Consider the following 16,929-nt stretch of genomic DNA (forward strand, 5'->3'; position numbering starts at 1 on the left):
GTTCACCCCCCCCTACCTCCAACCAGCACCCCAAGGACGGGGCACACGGCTAAAAGCTGCAGCAAAGATTAACTGAGCTGAAATCGTAGCGTTGTGCTGTGAGTCAGACATAAATGCTTCCTGCCACTGATACTGCAAAATGCCTCTTAAATATTTAAGGCTTCCCTTGCCGTAAAATGTATTGTCACACTGGGTATTTCATGCACGTTTCGTGTTAAAATGTTAATAAATAAGCTCTAAAATTAGCTGCCGCACCAGCAGAGCTGGGTCCCTGATGCACTGGGGGGAGCTCAGACGAGCCCCCCTCCCGCACAGGGATGGAGATGGGGAGCTGGGGTCCGCGCCGTGCCCCCGGGCTGGATGCAGCCCCCAAACTGTGGGGCAGCGGGGTTCTCCTGAGGCCTCGGGCTGAGCTGGGGCTCCGGGGGTATTTTCGTGGGGGGCGACAGCTCTGTGCCAGTCGGTCGCTGGAGATAAGGGGTGAGCCCTAGTGATAGAGGAGTCCGGCTTGGCATCTCGGGGCGCAGCTGATGCTTGGCTCCTGGTGGCTCCCGGTGACCGACGCGGCTCCCGGGCTGCTGGCAGGGCAAAACAGGCAGAGCTGCCCCTGCCCGGGCCAGGCAGGAGCACGGGGAGCAGCTAGAGCAGCCCCGCTGCCTGCGATGAAACCGGCACGGAGCTGCAACCCTTAAAGCAAAGAGCAGAGCATAGAGGATCCACAGACCTCATTTTCCTGAGGAAAGGAGCTCAAAAAAAAAAAAAAAAATCTTGATGGCATTGCTGAGCTGTGGGCCCTGTTAGCTCGGTGCCGCAGGGGCTGTCTCTGCCCGCCGGGGGATGGCTGCCCCGTCACCGGAGCTCCATCACCCACAGCCTTTTCCCCGGCTGTTATCCCAACCTCTGCAACCGCCGGAGCTTCCCGGGCAGATGGTGGGAGGCAGCGCTCGCTCCCTGCACAGACGCCTTCCTGCTCGGCTTTTTCTCTTTTTTTTTTTTTTTTCCCCCCCAAACATATATTTAAGTTGTCAGCCTGCAGCTGATCTGCTTATACCTAAACCCGTCTCTCTCCCCGTTGCACCGGGAAGGGGCTGGCGTGCCTCGCAGTGTTTGCACACAGGCGCAGCCTCTACGCTCGTGTTACCTCTAGCCATCCTGTAATTAAAACTGCGAGCTCTTTGGGGCAAGGACTCTGTTTTACCTGTTTATATTCTTTATTAGGGTCCCTGCAGGCCACGGGGGTGGCTCTGAGCAGCCTGGACGTTCAGTTGCCTTCCATGCTGAATTGCCTCTTTATACGTGCGTGTGTGCATATGTTATTTTTCCGTGAGCATCCCTTGGCTACCTGAAACCCGCCTGGAAGCCCCCAGGCTACAAGCCAAAGGGAGAAGCCACATGCGTTGTAGGGAGGGGGACGGGGGAGACCTCCCTCAATCCATCCTCTCCTGTCCCGAGCTCCCGTCAGAGCAGGATGGATGGGGTTGGCATTTGTTAGATGAAAGCATATTTTTCACTAGCACCAGACAATTGCTTCCCAGAAAGCTTCCGCGTTCCAAAGGAGGGGTTGAAAGCAAGGAGAGCCCGGTTAGGTTTGCAGCCACGCTCCCCCGAAAGCTTTCACCGCTCGGAGCATCGCCTCCACGCCAGACGTGCGGAGAAGGATGGGGTGGTTTGCCCTGCCAGTAAAAAAAAAGTCTCAATGAGAGGTTGAATTAATGCTGAAGGCTCCCAGAGGTGTGAGATGCGGCACCTGATGGGTTCAGAGCAGGTTCAACTCTTTAATTAACTCGCAGTGAGGAATAACTTCTGAAACAAAGGGGTCTGGAGCAGAGGGGGGGTTAAAGAAGGGGGGGCGCAGCCCAGGAAAGCCCCGATCTCTGCTGGGAAAGAGCTTTTCTCACGTATCCGATCCACTTTCCTGCCCTTTTTCCATTTCCCCTCATCCCAGGGAGGGAGGGGAAGCCCAAAAAGCTGTTTCCTTGCAGATGTCAGGGCTTACTCCATGAGGATGGATCCTACGAGGATGAATCCGATGAGGAAGGCTGCACTCGAGCACAAAGCCGAAGGGTTTCCCATCACCCAGCCCAGTCAGAGGACCCACGCGGGCATCGGCACAGCCCCGCAGCACGTTGGAAGGGCCCTGCTGCCTTCCAGGCTCATTGCTGAACCCATTCCGGAGCCTTACAGCCTCCAGTAAAGCCGGGCAAAAGGAAAAACGCACGAGACCCCTGGGGGGCCGAAGCGAGCTTAGGGAACGCGAGACGGCTTTTCCCCACCCCGAAGGCCCCCGCGGAGGCAGCTGAGGGAAGGTGCCCTCAGAGCTTCTCCCTGGGCAGGTTTTTTCCAGGAAAAAGGTACTTTTAGGGACAGCGGGAGACAGCGTCGGAGCTGCCCCGTGGGCTGGGGGGCTGTGGGGACGCTGGCAGGAGCCGTCGCTGCTGCATCCTGCAGCCAGGCAGGGCGCATCCGTGCGGATTCCTGCAGAACTTGGGCCCATCTCCCTCGGGATCCCGCTTTTGGAAAGAGAGGACCGCAGAACCACGCACCCTGCCCGGGCTCGGCAGACCAGGAGCATCTCTGCCCCGGCCAGATGCAGGGATGCTGAAGGACGCTCTGCACATCTTTCGTTTCTTCTGGTAAATCAGTTAAATAAAAAAAAAAATGCCAACCAGCATTTTACAGGATGCCGATGGACTTTTTGCTGGTTCATTTATTTTGCTAAATGCCATTTGTAATCGCAAGCTGCCTGCACTAGTACAAATATAATTACATATTTATTGCCAATATAATTCTGAGTTAATTATACGGCAACTAATTTTCTCAGCGGGGGTTTGCGATATTTGGGTGCAAAGGAGACAGCTGTAATTCTGAGCACTTTTCTCCCCCGTTTCTTTAACACACCGGGCGATGTCGCACCAAAGGCGACCGGCCGACCTGCAGCGGGCGCAGAAGCAGCCTTCCTCCCAGATGTTGCCCAGCACGGGCGCCGCTGGACAGGCTTCACCTCCTCGCTCCTCATTCAGATTCCCTTCACAGCCGGTTTTGTGTGTTCATTAGCGGGTAAATCTCTATTGTTGGACTCTTTATCAGTTGGAAGAATTGCCGTGCCTTTGTTTTGTAAATTGTTCTTTCATCTCTGAAGATGCTGTTTGTGTGGGAAACGCTGCTCGACACACTAGCTCCTGATTATACTCAGTTCCTTTTGTCTAGCCCTTGAATAGATGTTTTCCCTGAGAGCCATAATATGAAGCCATCTCCAGATTGAGGTGATTAAGCCCTCGCTTCCTCTGCCTGCTTTTTGTCCCCATCTGAAATTTTGTGGTTTGTCACATGAAGTGTCCGGCTTTTATTTTAGTCCCGGTTTTGCTCCTCCTGCAGCTGGAAGCTTCACGACTGCCACTTGGCTCCTATGTGATGAAGGAGGTACCTAAACGGTTTCAACTGTTTGCCTCCTGGCTTCAGGTCCTTCGTGAGATGCTCTTCTGCTCTCCATCGCCCTCCAAGCCTCCCCTTACCGTTGCAATGGTTTTTCTGCACCTTGTTGCTGTAGCTGGAGTTTGGGCGGTCCTGCTTGGGGCATCAAAATAGCCCAAAATGGAAAACAAGGAGCTGGCTTGCTCAAGGTGCTTCCTGAGCTCGCGAGTCCAGAAGCTCTTGGAAGTCAACGGAGCCCAAGCCCAGTCGCCGCAGGCAGCAGGACCTTGCCCGCAACCTCCCCGGGCAGGAGACAACCCGCGCTCTGCCTTCACTGAGCCCAGTAGGATGCTATGAGCATCGCCTGATGGCCAACGACGCAGAGAAAAGCGTGCCGGTCAGGCCCCTGTGCCACCCGATGCATCGCCCGATGGCCAACGACGCAGAGAAAAGCGTGCCGGTCAGGATCCCATGCCACCTGATGCATCGCCCGATGGCCAACGACGCAGAGAAAAGCGTGCCGGTCAGGATCCCATGCCACCCGATGCATCGCCCGATGGCCAACGACGCAGAGAAAAGCGTGCCGGTCAGGCCCCCGTGCCACCCAATGCATCGCCCGATGGCCAACGACGCAGAGAAAAGCGTGCCGGTCAGGCCCCCGTGCCACCCGATGCATCGCCCGATGGCCAACGATGCAGAGAAAAGCGTGCTGGTCAAGCCCCATGCCACCCGATGCATCGCCCGATGGCCAATGACGCAGAGAAAAGCGTGCCGGTCAGGATCCCATGCCACCCGATGCATCGCCCGATGGCCAACGACGCAGAGAAAAGCATGCTGGTCAAGCCCCATGCCACCTGATGCATCGCCCGATGGCCAATGACGCAGAGAAAAGTGTGCTGGTCAAGCCCCTGTGCCACCCGATGCATCGCCCGATGGCCAACAACGCAGAGAAAAGCGTGCCAGTCAGGCCCCCGTGCCACCCGATGGCCAACGACGCAGAGAAAAGCGTGCCGGTCAGGCCCCTGTGCCACCCGATGCATCGCCCGATGGCCAACGACGCAGAGAAAAGCGTGCCGGTCAGGATCCCATGCCACCCGATGCATCGCCCGATGGCCAACGACGCAGAGAAAACCTTGCAGCGTGACACAGCTAATAAAGGCATATTTTTAATGTGTTCAGGGCAGGCACTCGGCTGCTGCCCTTCAAAGGCGCCGACTATTTACATGAATGGCAGCCAGACCAGCAGAGCACCTTTGCCTTGCTCTAGGAGTCCAGCCTTGACGTTATCGCCTCTTCTGAGCCATTTGTTCACCTTTATTTATCCTGGGATCCCCCAAGGCTGTTTAATTTCAGAGCTAAATCCAGGTTGAGCCAGCAGCAGCGATATTTCCTGCCTGCATTCCTCCTCTTCTCATTACTTTATATTAAAAGTGATTTGCAATCACATCTCACACTATTTATAACCCACAAGAGGGGCTATGTTAGAGCGGAGCAGGTAGTCGGAGGCTCTGCCTGAGCCTGCGCCAGCACCGGGCCGGTCTGGGGGCACCGTGCCGCAGAGCATCCCCCCAGGAGGGTCCAGCCGGGTGAGCACCATCGCTGAAAAGGGATTTACCCTTCCACCGTGAGGGTCTGGGAGCAAGCACAGGCGCCTGCGTGCACCCACGCAGCCCCAGGCCCCCCCCACCCACACAGGCTCGCCCACCCGGCAAGCCGGCAGCATCGAAAAAGCAGGATTTTGGTTTGGCTGGTGCTGGTTCCCTGGTCGAATGAGTAAGGAACAGCTTGGGAATGACTCACCTTCCCTATCAGGCAATTAGCACCAGATCCGCAGCTAATGAGCTGCCCTGTCTCTCACCGGGCAGAGGTGAGATACATATTTAAAGAGATCATGGAAATAAAACACTAACACCCCCCCCCCCCGCCACATCGCAGGATATTTTTAAAACGCAGCTTCATTTAACGGTTGGACTCGATGCTCTCAGAGGTCCTTTAAACCTTAATGATGCCGTGATTCCAGCCGGATGGACAGCGCCGGGATGACCGGAGCTGGGTGCCCAGGGCCAGCAGGACCCACGCACGTTCCCAGCACCCAGGGAGGAGCAGGGCTAACAGCGGCCAGGAGAGAGACCCAGCTGAAGACACCGGCCCCTCCGAAAGCGTCTCGGTGCCTGTGCCGCGTCCCACCGACCGGCAGAAAGATGGGGTCCAAGAGCGGGCAGTGCAATCCGTTCATAGGCTGAACTTTTCTAATCGACGCTCGTTAGGAATAGAAACCTTCTAGGAATCCAGCGTCGTCTCCGGCTGGTTTATTAATGATTAATGGCAGGCTGCCTTTCAAAATAAAGGCGTTAGATGTGATTTGGGGGTGGGGGGGAGGCACCCTCTCAACTCGCTGCGTTATTTTGCTGCTGAAAGTGAGAAACGAGAGAGAGGTGAGGGAAAAAAGCCACGGCACAGGAGGGCATAGCAGAGGGGGACCAGCTCCAAATTGCTCCGTTAACGCTGCTGCTAATTGCGTTCCTGCTGTTCGGCACAACAGCAGCCAAAAAAGAAAAAAAAAGTTTAAAAATTGCTATTTCAATCTGCAATCCCAGGCAGCGAACCGCAGCCGATTCAGAGAGTGCCAAAGCCGAAGCCGTCGCAACTGCGTCAAACCTGGGCTGGGGGCACGGAGCAAACCCAGCAGAAGAGTGGAAACGAGGAGCGGGTTGGAAGCAAGGACCGTCGAGAACGATGACTGCGGAGAAGGGTAGATGAGGACAGCATGGGAAGGAGGCAGGGAGAAGGAATGAGAAGAGGCTGGGCTTGCGTCGAGCTGCCCCGAGACCCGGCTCTGCCCGTCTCCGCCTGCTCCGTGCCCACCCGTAGCACCGGGGAGCAGGACAGCGAGGGCAGCTCCGGCTGTCCTGCTGCCTGGCCGAGCAATACGAGGAGGCCAAAGCTGGGGGCGGAGGGGAAGGACGTTTCTCTGGCTGCCAACCTCCGTTGGGTTTAGCCCTCGCTTTGCCCGAACCTCTTGGCCCTGCAGACCCCATCGGTCTCGCCCTCCGTGTCCTTCACATCCACCTGGGCCGGTCGGTGGGGAGCGCGGGGGCCCCCTTCACCGCACGCCAAACCCTGGGGCCCTGAAGAAAAGGTTGAAGCAAGCACCGCTCAAGACCTCTGGAGAAGCCGGATCGGATCGTTGCTGGCGAGGACTGTAAATCATCTGGCAGCCTCTACATCAAGCCCCGTTACACCAGAATGAGTGACACAGCCCCGGCTCCAGACGTAGCCGTCCAAAAGGAGACCACAGGCTCGTTCAAGGGAGTAAGGTCCTCTCGAGGACACTCACATAAACCCGGTGGATGGCCTAGAAGTGCCGGTTTCTCTCCACCGATGCACAAGGGGTTGGGACAGCCAGCTCCAAGGCGGCATAGGGAGACAAACCCCGGCTGGAAGGGTGTCTGCTCCTCGGGGGGGGTCCCCGGCGTCCCTGGATAACGCTCATCTGGAGAGCAGCCCCCGCTCCCGCGCCCCGAACAACCAACGTGCAAAGCCAGGAGCTGCTCGCTGGCAGACGCTTGGCTTGAAAGCGCTCTCCTTCGCCGCAAGCTCCTGGCAAACAGGAGCGAAAGCTTCCGCGAGGATAAAAGGGAGCAAGAGCAGACAGACACGGTCCCAGGAAAGACCTCACGGCACCAGGGATGCTCCAGAAGAGAGGAAGCTGGAGAGGAAGAGGAGGGAACTAGTTCATCCCAGCGATCACGACACTAGCACGGCCTGACCCCCTTTTCTGCACTGCACGTTCAGTTGTTAGGCTCGTGCGTCGCAGAAGATGCAAACCCCACCTGGCCCTGAAGCTGCCGAGTAATTCCCAGATTTCCCTGCCCATCCCCAGAAATCATCAGAGCTGCTTTGTTCAAATTAAGATTTTCCCCGAGGGCCGCAACCTGGCTCCGGCTTTGCAAATTTACAACTGCTGGAGAAGGATTAAAGAAAAAAAAAGTGTTTTTTACCGGCAAGCGTTCCCAGTGGGAAGCCTTGATGTCTGGGTAATTTTGTTATCTGTGCACGAGGGGCCCCTTCCTTCTGCTCTGGCTCTTTCAGCACTTTGCATAATAAATAAGCAGAAAAAAGCAAAGGATTTTTACCCCCTTCGTTCAGTTGAAAACTGCGGAGGCTCGGCTGCCTCCACTGAACAGCACGAAGCAAGGAGGGAAGGGGATTCCCTACCAAATAGCCACGGGAGATGCTGGGTAGGGAGGAGCGGACCGTTACTCCCGACGCAGCCTGGGGATCACACCACCTGCCCCCTTCTCCTCCGAAAGGCACGGGGCTCCCTGCCTCTCGAACGTCGGGGTCTACGAGCAACCCGCCGAGAGCAACCCGATCTCGTTGAAGATGTCCCTCTTCATTGCAGGGGAGCTGGATGAGATGGGCTTTAAAGGTCCTTCCGACCGAAACCATTCCACGATTCTAGGATAAAACACCCCCTTGCACAACAGCTCTCCCTCCCGAGAGGAGACGCGAGGAAGCAGAAGCCTCATAAGCAACGTTCCTCCTGCCCAAGCCCAGCAAAGGGGTAAATCCACCTCCCACCTCAACCGAGGCGGCCGCCAGATTAACGGAGAAGGCAGATCGTGACTTTTTTTTTACCCCATCTCTGCGTTCGTGGCTGTCAGTACAATCAGATCATGAACCAGACCGATGGTCCAAGCTGAAAACACGCCCCTGGCATCGCCGGAAAGCCATTCAATTCGCGCAACAGCAGGGGACAAGGGGACAGGCAAAGACACCTGCCCAAATTCAAAGCCACGCTGCTTTTGCCCACCCAGGGCCTCATCCCGACGGAGCGAGCACACTCATTCTGCATTAGCAGCACATTCCCTGGAAGTAATAAAAGCCCCTCAGGTCATTAATATGGAAATGTATTCCCGATCCACGGCAGCGAGATGTTTGTGCAGATTGGAAGCAGCTTGCTGAGATTTGCTTCTGAATGCGTGGACATTAAAGCCTCCCATTACAATGTTGATGATTTCTTCCCTTTTGATGAATAGCCTGCCATAAATAGACTCTGATTAATTGCGGCTGCACTTGGAGGGCTGGAAATGCATCATTTGCTGCTATGGATTGGGATAATGGTCATCATCTGCCTTTGAGTGCCATTCAGCAGGAGAGGGGCTCGGCTCTGCCGGCGAAGCCAGGTGGCTGGTTTCAAGTTTTTGCGCCAGACAGAGCCTCGTTCGCACACGCAGCTCCGGCGAAAGGGCTCGGCTGCCTCGCTGCAGGCTCGCTGCGAGCTAATCGCCAGCTCTTTCTTCTTGATCATCTCCAACGAGGGGCAGAAGAGCCGGGAGGAATCAGAGATGGGCCCAGCCTCCTCATGGGACCGGTGGGTTTAGAGATCCGAGTTGCAGGGAGGAATGAGCCGTGCACAAAATCACCCCACGCACCGTTTGCCGGAGCCACGCACGCCTCCTCGCACGCTCGACTATGCACAAGTACCTGGGCCAACTAATGCCGGACCACGGCACCCCGCCACGGCGAAGCCCTGGTCCCTGGAGCCTCCGGCTGTGGACCTTTGGATACCCTTGAGCATCGCATCCGTGCCCAAGCACCGCAACCGAAATCCCCCCGTCCGCTTTCCTAGAGGGCTCTCCTGAGTTGCACAGAGTATATAAATAATATATACCAAAATATATCTAAATATATTAAAAATATATAAATAGAATAAATAAAAAATATGTAAAAATAATGGCCAAACGGTTGGGGATGTTGAGAAGCTGCTGAGCCCTCCCTGAGCGCAGGCAGGGCAGGCAGGGGAGGCGACGCTGCGCAGGGTCCTCCGCAGCAGCAGCAGCAGCGTGGATGCTCGGGGAGTTGCCATGGAAACCTCGGAGCCTTGGGATGCGGCCGAGCATCAGCGAGGGCTCCAACCGGCGTGGGACGGTGCAGGCAGGTGCAGGCAGCTCCCTGCCAGGTTCTGCTGGGTGGCAATGGGGCTCGGAGGGCTGCTCAAGAGGGAGCCTGGCACCTTTGCTCCTGGCCAGCTTGGGGAAAGCCATTCCCCTCCTCGCCCACCCTCACCCCCCAGGTTTATTCACTCCTTGCTCGTTAAGGGGGCTGAAACTCTCCGCAGTAATTTTGCGGGATTTGCGTATTAATGACATCTCCGCATCGCTGGGAAGCTGGGCCAGGACACCGCAAAACCGCTGATGGTACCAGACCAGACCGGGAGCCCCAGGAGGGCACCCACGGGGCAGAAACCCCCAGCGGGGCACGGAGGGGGGATGGGGACACAGGCACGCGGAAAGGAGTAACAGGATTTTCAAGCTCTGCTGGCTCAGTGGAGGCAAACGAGGTCTCAGTGACTAAAGCACGTAAGAAAATTATGGCAAGACGGCTCCGCTATCGGGACAGAAGGGAAGGAGCTGAGAGAGCAGCGGGAGGGCAGGGCTGAACATCCACAGAGGCGTGGGGCTGGGACCGGGGACCGCAAACACGATCCAGAGATCCTGAGCGGCCGAGCATCTCAGATACGCCCCGTGTCTCCCTTGTCCTGCCCAGCCCACCACCACTGATGCAACTCCGAGCTGTCGAAAGCATCGCTTGCAGTTCATTTTGGGGAGGAAAATGGGGGAGAAAGGGATTTCCAACCAGAGTGGATGCAAACAACCTCGGATGATGCCTGCATCCGAGAGCCACGAAGCACATCTAGGCAGAAAGCCCTGCTCCAACAGCCCCATTCATCATCCTGGCGCTATTAATCCAAGGAAGGAAAAACCCAGCCCAGCACACTGGGTTTGCTGGAGCAAAAGCAGCCGAGGGAAAGTTCCCGCTGCTCGTCTCTAGGGGACGAGAAGCAGAGGGTTTAAACGGCTCCTTGCAGAGCGGCTCCTCATTTATTTCCCTGAGGTGCAAACCTCCGGCTGGGTTCAGGGGCTTCAAAGCCAGCGGATGCCACCACATCTCCCTGCTCCGGCCCAGCGCCAGCGCAGTGACCCAGCCAGTCTCATCAACAGCCACCGGCTCAGCTAGGACGGATATCTGAGAAGGAAACACGGCTGCTGAGGCATGGAAGACCCTCCGTGCCTTTTGGCCTGCTGTTTCTATGGTTCGTTACTCTTAGGATTTAAAAAAAAAATAAAATATTCACCCCTTACTTCTGGTCTGAGTTTGTCTAACACCAGACTGGGGCATATCCAGTGAGCCTCCCCCCATGCAAACCATTTCCATGTTGCGTTTCTCTTGCTTAAAGCTTCCAGCCCTTGCATCTCACCCTGGCTTTTCGCTACTGGACACAGACAGGCGGGGACCCCTCACAGAAGGATTTCACACCAGGCAGACAGGCAGGAGAAGCCTCCAACCTCCCCCCAAAAAAGAGAAAGAGCCTTCCCAGTATGTTTTTCCAATGCTGTAGATTTTGAAATATCTGTTTGAAGGTAGCAGGTTTAATGGACCAACCGAAAACCATAAAGGCAGGCACTAATTGGCTCAGTGAAAAGCGAAACGGGCTGAGCTCCGACTCTGGACGTTCTGCAGCTCCCATCACTCTTGTCAGCTCGCTGGGGCTGATGAGGAAGTGTAATGGGCAGAGCGAGCGGTGATTAATCATTACAGTCGGTGCTTTAAGAGTAAGGCAAAATAAGCAAACAACCCACCAGGAAAAAGCTGCTGGAAGCTGGTAAAATGTATAACTTATCCGTAATGAAGAGGACCGTATCGTTCCGTGCTGCAGGGGGGAAGAGCAGCAGGCAGCTCCTTTCCTGGACACCTCCAAGCTGGTCCCGCATCCGAGGGCTGTTTCCCTGCTGATGCTTCGCCTGCCACGGCTGGCTCGCTTCCAGGAGGGAACTCGGAGCAGCTCCCATCAGGGACAGGCCACAGGGACGGGGACCAGCAGAGCCCAGCTGGTGCCTGGGCCCGAGCCGGATGGAAGCCAAACCTTCAGGACAGCGTCCACCTTTTGAGAGAAGGAGGTTTAATTCAGGTATCCAAGCCCTTCCTTCACTCTGGCACGAGCAGCCTGGCGCGCTGGGTCTGCTCCGCAGGAATCGAACGCGGGAGCCAGGCAGCACTTGCCCTTCTACACCGAACCAACGTGAGCAGCTTTCCTGGCCTCCCCTCCATCCCAGTGCCTTCCCCCTCCATCCCAGTGCCTCCCCTCTCCATCCCAGCTCAAACACTGGCTCCTGCCATGCCTGGGAGCCCGGTTTCCAACCCCGGGAAAGGAAACTCCCTTGGATGGGCAGCAACAGCAGGCTTTACCTGGGCACTGCCACGGGATTTACCATCACCGCAGCCGGACGGACCTGTCCCAGCATCTCTCCCCTTCGGTACCAGCCTCCACCGGCGTGGAGTTGGGGCTTGATGGCAGGAGAAGGGCTGGAGATGGAAGCCGTCCCCATCAGGTGAGATTCAAGCCTGGCTGGGAGCAGCACAGAGCCCGTGGAAGGCGCGCGCTCGCCGCCTTTCCTTTTTTCACCATTAAAGCAACTGGGGGTGGAGGTAGGAGGCTGGATCAGAAGAATTAGGGTAACGATCACCCACCGGTATTTCCCTGCTCACGTCCCTTTGGAAGCAGAACTACATACAGGAAGGCGGCTGTGATGTATTCGGGACAGAAAAGCAGCTGTTTGAAAATAATAATAATAATAAAAAACCACTTAAAAGCGAAGTTGGCAAGTTTTGTGACCTAGCAAGAACAAAAGGCACTTTATAATCACCCATGGGGGCCGCTGTCAGGATGAGGACGGCCAACCCACGAGCCGGACATGCCCGAGTTTCCGGATGAAGAGGGAAAGGCAGGAGCAGCGACGGGGCAATAAGGAGACCTTGCTCAGCTGAAGCAAAGGCCATCGGAGTCTTTGGCACATTTAAATGTTCTTTGAGACCTTTCATGGAAATAATGACCTAAATCCTAGCCGGTGCTGGTGAACGTGAGGCCCGGAGCACCCCAGGCTCTCTGCTCAGGTGCCATCCCCACTGCTCACAGGCGGCAGATGCCCGGAGGAATTCGGCCTCCGCTGTATCGCCAAGCCAAAATTGCTCTTCCCTGCTTTGGTCTCCAAGCACACGGGAGCTCCTACAACTTGCTCGCTCGCTAATAATTCACCGTCGCAGATGAAGGGAAAGCACCCGCCGCCGCCCGGCCTCACCGCGGATGCTTTGTTATGGGGGTAAAGCCGCAGCATCGAGACAAAGGTCCCCGAGACGCAGGGCAGCTCTCTCAGGTATCCCGCCGAAAGCAGCGGAGAACTGGGGGGGGGGAAAGAGAAGCAAAGTCACGAGCCCAGCTGGGAAGGGGCCCTCCGCGTCCTGGGACCCCGACCACGAGGTCAATCTGCATTGCGGAGCCATCTCAGGAAAGTAAACTGGTCCAACTCCTCCTGAGCTCGCCCCGTGGATGGAAAGCCCCCCGGGGTTGCCACGCTGCTGGGTGCTGCAGCGGAGGGGAGCTGTAAGGCGCTGCTGGGCTCGCGCCCTGGCGGGTGCAGCACCCGCAGAGAGCCCGGGTGGGTTCAAGGCAAAGCCAGCAGCTCACAAACATCGGGCTCCAGCACCCCGGGACCTCTCGCCATGCGTGGGGCTTTCCAGCAGCACCTCTGCCTTGCAGGCACGGCTCCTGACCCCGCAGCAGGAGCTTGCAAACACACCAGCACCCTCCGAGCCCAGTAAAAGCACTTTGTGCTAAAATACGGGGCGGAGGGGGGGGGGGGAATCCATCCTCATTTTCTCTCTTGTGCAAGGAAAAACCTCGCGCAAACCATCGCTCCCCTCCCCAAACCCTCCAGGCTGCACCGAGGCAAGCTCAGTCCTGCACCGCAGAGACGCAGCAGCCCAGCCCCTTCCAGCCAGGCCGCGGCAGGGAAGGATTGCTCTTTATTTAAGCTGGGAGTGCCTAAAAATAATTAGCAGGAAAGTTCATTACAGCAGAGCTAAATGCTCCAGCCTCGTCCTTGGAAGCTGCCAGCAGCTCTCCCGCAGCTGGCAGTGGCGTGCACGCCGCTCGCTTGCCCAGACCCGTAATGAAACGCGGGGCGGGGAGGGGGGAAAACTGGGCAAATTAGATCCAGTTGATGATCCAATTAAGGTTATGTTTGCAGAACTATTGGACGCAAAAGACAGTCCCTGGGCAGATGCCACGCTGAGAGGCAGCTCGCACAAAATGGCCCTGCAGGGAGCGCGGGGGGGGGCTGGGGAGATGCGTCTAGTTTCATCTTCGTACAACAGCTCAAGAGCTACATCTAGAGGTCCAGGCACCCTCCAAGCTGATAACTGCAAACGTCTTAAGGGATATCGCTCCTTCCTGGAATATTTGCAATCTGAGCAACGCGCTCCTTCGTCGGCGACAGCCACGGCTCACGTAAAAGCAGAGATATGCCTTTTTACGCAGGCGTCTGTCCCACCAGCGATCGTCTCGGCCCAAGTACGAGCAGGTCCCGGAGATGCAGGCTCCAGCCTCGGCCGGGCTCTCCGAGCCAACCTCTGCCTCCCCCAAAAGTCCTTCTGTGCCATCGCCTCTGTCAGGGTAAGCGATAAAAGCGTTTGGTGCCAGGAGAGAGTAAGCAGCAATCTTAAAATGAGGGATTAGTTAGGAAACTTAGCAGGAATGTTAATTGAATGCAAAGTGACATCGGGGTGGCGTGACGGAGGGGCGGAGCGGGCTTCCGCGGCCGCAAAGATAGGGCTGCGCAAATGGGATTTGTGGCTTCCCTGGGGAGAAGGATCCGAAGGATCAAGAAATTCAGTAACGGGGATTAGATGGAGCCCAAAAAAATAATTGCATTCCCCAGCGGAGCCACCGAGCGCTCCCTTGCTTTTTGACAGGTAGAAATGGCAGCGTTAAATAAGCCCACTCCGGTGCGTCCGTGCGTCCTTCTGGATCCCAGTTCCTAACGCCTGGAGAACTGTCGCACGTCCCGCGGAAGGCGGAGAGGCTGCGCCTGCAAGCGAACGCCAGCGTAGCCTGGCCGGGGAAGGAAAACTCGCGGATGCTCCCAGGGTGGTGCTGGCCGGCTGCCGTTTGGCACGGAGACAGCAAAGCCATCCCCAGAGCACATCCACGGGCGAGGGATGGGCTGCGATTCATCCGGACCGCCACAAAGCTCCCGAGGTCTGGATGGGACCCAGGGGTCCCGACTTGGGTGCTGCTGCTTTGGGCCACGGAGAGCCCACTCTTTCCAGGAGCAGGGACGGACCCTCAGCCACGCGAGGGCTGCTTCTCCATCCGCCCCGCTCGGGATCTCATAAAGACACTTCCTTGAGCAGACTGTGGATAATCTCTGTTGTATTTTCCAGAAAACGCAATTTCTGCAAAGCCTTTGTAAAAAACTAACGTGTCGGGATTGAACCGCTCGGTAACACACCCGACAAACACCACTTCAACCTCCTCTCCCTTCACACCACCACCACCAGAACCTCATCCCAACCCGACCGTTCGGTTTAACCACGTCCAGACTTTGGTCCATTAACCAGAATATCGCTCACCGCTCCACAGCGCACCCAGGAACCTTTTCTTCTCCCCCCCCCCCTCCAAAAATCTTATGATTTCTTCTGGGGCAGAAATGCCAACCGTGAGCATCCTCTGTGTCCTTCTGAGCACAAGGAGAACTGCTCATCTTTCCACGTGGGGCAGCTTCGCCGCAGCCCCTAAAGAGCAGGCTGCGTATACGAGCTTCCCTGTCTCCCCTATATCCACGCACATCAGCCTATACCTCTCCATAGGTGAGAGAGGTGCATTTTTAATGGGATTCGGACACGGCTCCAGTTCCCTCCCCAGCCCTTTCCAGGGCTGGAAGCGGGGAGCTGCTGTATCACCAGCCTGAGGACAGGAGCCCGGAGTCTCGCAGCCCTGCTTTAATAACGGCGCTTGACAGAGATGGATGCAATCTCCTGCAGCGTGGCGATAGCCAGCCAGCACAGGCTGCCCTCTCCGCGGGCGTGCGTAATGCACCGCGGATTTGGCAGGCAGAAAATAAGGATTGAGCCTGGTCTCGGGGTGGGAGCACGGGCAGGGGGGCTACCCCTTCCCTGCCTGCCTGTTTCTTGCCTTCGGCCTCCTCGATACCGCACAACTCCGGGCTGAGAGAGCTGGAGAAAAGCATCCTTCTCCTGCGACAGCCCCAGACCTGCCTCCAACCTGGCTCCTGCTCTCCTGGGATGCGACAGCCTCTTCCTCAGGCCCTGGAGAGAAACCAGGAGAAATCCCTTAAACGATCCTTCTGGAGAAGTGAAGGCTTCAAACACGATACAGTCAGAAGCGGTTACTGTTAGTGTCACCGCTCCAGTGACGGAGTCCAAGGGTTGACACGCGTTTGGAGTACCGAGCCAGGGTCCCCTGCAGGAACGGGGCTAGACGGAGCCGTGCTGCTCCAGATCTCACCCAGGAACGGTACCAGGAAGGGACCCGAATCCAGGCCATGACAGCACGCCAAATCAGGTTACTGTATCGCAGATGCTCGCTGAGCGCAGCAACAAGCGCGCGTTCCCCCGGGGAAAGGGCAGGAGACCAAAGCAGCTCATCGTTTATGACCTCTGCGAAGAGGGAAACGGGACCCAGGACGGTGCGCTGGTTTCTGGGGGGAGCTGAACCCAAATCCTGGGGCAACCGACACCAAAGCCGCGAGCGGAGCCTCGGGAGAAGCCCCCACCCTCCCCGCGCTTGCGCTGCCAAGCGTTTCAGCAAGGTCTCGCTGCCGGGAAATGGAAGGGCCAAGCCAAAACAGCATCGCTGGACGCAACGCCAGCTATCGATACGCCGCTGCCCAGCACCACGGAATAGCTCTCCTCGGCACAGTGCAGGGCTGGATACGGCCAATTCACAACTACGCGGAGAACTGAGAGCCATTAAACCCACTTCCTACGCGGTTTCCACCTTGAGCAACACCGGCGGGGCGTCCCAAGGGCATTTATTATTCCCTGGGCGGCCGCTTGGACCCCAATGTACAGCTGCGCCCCAGAAGCCTTATGCTTTAGGGCACTTTCAGCGGTAGTAAATATGCTAAACAACATCCCCAGCCGCCAACGAGCACTTTTTAGAAGCCAGCGCCTTCTCACGCAGCCCCGCAGCTTGCTGCTGCGAGGTCCTCCCCCCTTACAAACCCGCCGCCTAGGACAAGAACAGAAAACCCCTGGTAGCATCTGAAACCCCACCCCAAAATTCTCCACCTTCTCTCTCTCACCGCCATCTCGTCAACCTTTTAGCTTGCGCCGAGGCGATCCCCACCCTGCTTCCCACCTTCTGAGGAAGATCGGGACGCGGTACCGGGATCACCCCGCCGCAGCAGGAGCGGCGGCTGGAAAGCAAAACCGCTGCAGCCACGGAGACGCTTAGCTGCCGCTGCTTTTGCTGTCTTGCCACGTTTCCAGGCAGAGGTGGCATCTCTGCTTGCCTTTATTTACCTTTGATCCCGCTTTCGTGATACCACACAGCTATTTGAGGCAATTTTTCTTTTTGAAGTCCTCACCTGCTTGTCGCCCTGAGCTGGATCTTTTTCTTTTTCTTTTTTAAATCGATGGGTAGCTATGGAA

Source organism: Nipponia nippon, unplaced genomic scaffold, assembly GCF_047370975.1.
Source record: "Nipponia nippon isolate SJK-2023a ecotype South Korea unplaced genomic scaffold, ASM4737097v1 scaffold_42, whole genome shotgun sequence".
NCBI classification, from domain to species: domain Eukaryota; kingdom Metazoa; phylum Chordata; class Aves; order Pelecaniformes; family Threskiornithidae; genus Nipponia; species Nipponia nippon.